The sequence below is a fragment of the Elephantulus edwardii genome, unplaced genomic scaffold, assembly GCF_000299155.1.
Source record: "Elephantulus edwardii isolate Elephantulus edwardi_28Jun2011 unplaced genomic scaffold, EleEdw1.0 scaffold00137, whole genome shotgun sequence".
NCBI classification, from domain to species: Eukaryota; Metazoa; Chordata; class Mammalia; order Macroscelidea; family Macroscelididae; genus Elephantulus; species Elephantulus edwardii.
In genome coordinates, this window is record NW_006399887.1 from 1309201 (window position 1) to 1313597 (window position 4397).

General features: G+C 42.1%; 1 pseudogene; it reads left to right on the top strand.

The window, feature by feature from the left end:
• Positions 1–2256: 2256 nt before the first annotated feature.
• Positions 2257–3066, top strand: LOC102875436 (annotated as a pseudogene).
• The last annotated feature ends 1331 nt before the right edge of the window (positions 3067–4397 follow it).

A 4397-nucleotide genomic window follows, 5' to 3' on the forward strand; every position in this document is an offset into this window, starting at 1 on the left:
TATATCACAAGTAGACATTCTCTGGTGGACTAGTGGCAAGAAGCTGTGTTGCATTCCCAAAGACATGCAGTTCAAATCCCACCAGCTGCTCTGCAGGAGAAGGATGGGCAATCTCCTCCCATGTGATTAACTGCCTCTGAAAACCCACTGGAGGGTCAGCTATGGGTCAGTTCCAACTCTATGGTATACAACAAAAACAACAGACATTCTTCTGGTTTTCTTTACTTTTAGCCAGGATGCACCTGACATCTGCTGGTGCCACAGCATCTTCTAAATCCTGTTTGAACTTCTGGCAGTTCTCTGCTGGTGTACTATTTTATCTATTTGTTAATGATCTTCAGCAGCATCTGGTTAGCATGTGATACTAATGATATTGTTAGATTATTTCCACATTCTGTTGGATCATCTTTCCTTGGAATAGGAAGAAAAATGGATCTCTTCCCTTCAGTTGGCCAGGAAGCTAGCCTCCAAATTTCCTGGCATAGACTGGTGAGCATAATTCAGGGTTGCATCTGTTAGTTTAAACATGTCAACTTATAGCTCATCAATTCCTGGGGCTTTATTTTTTTGCCAATGCCATCCACACAGCTTAAACTACTACTTGCTTTATTACCATTAGGTTTTGATCATATGGTGCTTCCTGAAGAAGTTCAGTGTCAGCCAGTTCTTTCTTCAATATTCCTTTGATGCTTCCTGGGTCATTTAAGATTTTCTCATACATCCTTCAGTATTACATCTCAAAGATTGAATTTGCTTTTCAGTTCTTTCAGCTTGAGTAATGCTGAGTGAGTTCCTCCCTTTTTATTCTGCAACTCCAGTTCTCTGCACATTCTGTTCTAATACTTTGTTGAATATTAGACATGAAAGTCGTAAAAGGTCAATTTCGAGGAAAAGATTCTTTGGCAGAGTTGGGAGCTAGAGAAAATTGAGAAATCCTGCAATTACATAGATTGATAGAAGCTGTGACTCTAAACTGAGACATAACTAACATCATAAAGATACCAAAGGCTCTATTTTGTTCTTCTACAGTAAAACCTGTAAGAGATAGAAGCCACAATGATGGCCTTATTTTGCTAGCTCTAACTTGTTTTCTGCCCTTGGAATGATGGAGAAATTTTTAGTTGCTTGTTTTTGCCTTCTCTGACAGTTTTCTGCCTTATAGACACCTCAACTTTCTCGGATTTTACTTACTATGAAGTTGCCAGGGGTGGAAATCAATTTCATGGCAACAATTAACAACAAGCCTACTTGCTAATATTTTTGTATGAATGAATTTCTTTGGGGGAACTCAAAGAGGTGCTAACATTCTCATTCATGTCTTGTGGAGTTACCGAAGACAGCTAGTGAGCCTGCCATGGTTTCTTGTAAGTGAAAGAGTAGGAAACTCCTTCCTGGAAGGCCATCCCCATTCTGACAGTCTATGTTTCCAGGGTGGTTTTAAAGAGCAGATGGTTTTGTTCTAAAGCGTTGGTGTCTTGTAAGTGCCGAGGGTATGGGTGTTTATGGGAAAACCCTTTTGTGCACTCCTGGACGTTTTAATGAATATTTCCTGAGGTGCTTATTGAAAGAAGATGTCTGTGACGTTTGCACAGTACTTCTAAAATGTTGAAAAATTGCAGAGCTTGCAAACTTTGAGTTGTGCAACACTTTTAAATTTCTTGTCAGAAAGAGAATCTGATCATTTTCATAGCTCTTCTTTCACTGATACAGATTTTTCATTCTTTTATACAGCCCATCCAGTGTGGTTTTAGACTCTCGTGGGGCTTTTTAGAATTTTATTATCTTTTGACATGTACACCTGCAATGTACATTAAAACTAAAAGGAAACTATCCCGTTTCATTAGTTGAGGTCCACATTTATGGAAGATGAAAACTGTGTGTATGATTTAATTCCATAGTCGAAGATGGCCCAACTCTCCTATCTTCCATTCCCTTATAGCAGAGGATATGATGACTTCTGTGGCACTTTTTTTTTAACCTTCAATAAAACTAAATATGACTAACATTCATTTTCAAGTATTCATTTTGAACTATCTTCAAATGTGGAAACCAGGCAATAGAGAAATAGCCAGGACAGCAAAGTCTTTGCTTGGTGACGTGACTTAGTGGGCATGCCAACACTCTATTTCTTCTTCCCTCTTTTACTGGGGAACTTTACTATTTCTACTTACAAGAGCACTTGAAATGTTTTTCTAAAGCCCTAGATAAGTGACAAACTAGCATTACCGCTGCATTAGAAATCTGGAAAGATCAAAGATGGCGGCGGAGGAACCTCAGCAGCAGAAGCAAGAGCCGCTCGGCAGCGACTCCGAAGGTGTTAACTGTCTGGCTTACGATGAAGCCATCATGGCTCAGCAGGGCCGTATTCAGCAAGAGATTGCTGTGCAGGACCCTCTGGTCTCGGAGCGGCTGGAGCTCTCGGTCCTGTACAAGGAGTATGCTGAGGATGACAACATCTATCAACAGAAGATCAAGGACCTCCACAAAAAGTACTCATACATCCGAAAGACCAGGCCTGACGGGAACTGTTTCTATTGAGCATTTGGATTCTCCCACTTGGAGGCATTGCTGGATGACAGCAAGGAATTGCAGCGGTTCAAGGCTGTGTCTGCCAAGAGTAAAGAGGACTTGGTGTCCCAAGGCTTCACTGAGTTCACAATTGAGGACTTCCACAACACGTTCATGGACCTGATTGAGCAGGTGGAGAAGCAGACCTCAGTCGCTGACCTGCTGGCTTCCTTCAACGACCAGAGGACTACCTGGTGGTCTACCTGCGGCTGCTTACATCTGGCTACCTGCAGCGCAAAAGAGCAAGGTCTTTCAGCATTTCATCAGGGCGGGCGGACTGTCAAGGAGTTCTGCCAGCAGGAGGTGGAGCCCATGTGCAAGGAGAGCGACCACATCCACATCATCGCCCTGGCCCAGGCCCTCAGTGTCTGCATCCAGGTGGAGTACATGGACCGCGGCGAGGGCGGCACCACCAACCCGCACGTCTTCCCTGAGGGCTCCGAGCCCAAAGTCTACCTTCTCTACCGGCCTGGCCACTACGACATCCTCTACAAATAGGGCCAGCCAGCCACTGCTGCCCGCTGCCCTCCCTGCTGCCAGGAGCCAGACATGTACAGAGGGTTTTTTTTGTGGTTGTAAATGGTCGTATTTCACTCCTCCCCTTTTTTCTGTCACACCACCTTCCATGTTTTATTAAAGGGGATGCTGGTGGTGAAAAAAAAAAAAAAGAAAGAAATCTGGAAAGATCATTCAGAGGGCATCCATATAACCATAAACTTGCCACTTTATTCTTATAACATCTCTATCTTACTTGTTAAATTTATTACAAATACAATTCCTAATAATACTGGTATACTGTCTCTAAAGAATCTCCTTGCTTTAATGTAAATGTTTTATGATTTTCAAATCTCATGGACTAATTGATATTTCAATGGAAGATAATGATACTAGACTGTCTTCTTATGAACAAGACTTTGCTTCATTGTGACTCAAATAATTGACCTCTTCTGGTTCTTTTAAGTATTTTTTTTTTAGACTGTGACCCATGATTAACAATATTATTTATCTTTTGACCCAATTCTATCCTCCCTCCTCCCCTCTCTCTGTCTCTCTTTCTTTCTCTCTCTCTCTCTTCCCCCTCTCTCCCCCTCCCCCTCTCCCTCTCTCTCTCACGCACACAGAGCACATGAGAGAAATAAAATGGACTTGTCATGAAATAATGCTTACCACCCTACATGTGATATATTGATACTTTCTATTATATTCTTTCTTTTACTCTACAAAAGAATGATGATGTGGATCCCATCTTTCATTATCTTTCCATATATCCTTCCCTTCCCATATGTTCTCCCCTTCCTGCATTTTTCCCCCCACAAGAAGATACAAGCATCCAAAATAGTGAGGCTCCTGTTGGAAGCATCAGTATCAACTCTGTCCAAGTCTGAGGTAGCAAAGTGATGGGGTGTGTGGATGGGTGCCCCTAGGCATACAAAATGATCTCTAAGCATCCATGGCAGAGAGAAGGTGAAAAGTGGGTCCGTGAATGTTGGAGGGGGTGGCTTCAAGGGTTGGGAGATTCCTCAATTTGAGATGAAATCAACAGATAACCAAATGTCTAATTCTGTTTTATTGGTTATCTATTGCTAAACAATCAGTACTATAAACTTGATTATATAATATGCATTCACAATCCCATAGTCTCTTGTGAGTTAGAAGTTAGGACACAGCTTTGCTACAGAAGCCTTGTTATGGTTCAAGGTTGATTAGGGCTGTGATCAAGGAATTGGGTAGCTGCATTCTCATTTGGAGGTTCAGCTGGGGAAAAATCCACTTCCAAGCACTCTCAGGTCATTGATTGCCTTCATGTCCTTGCAGTTATAGGACTGAGA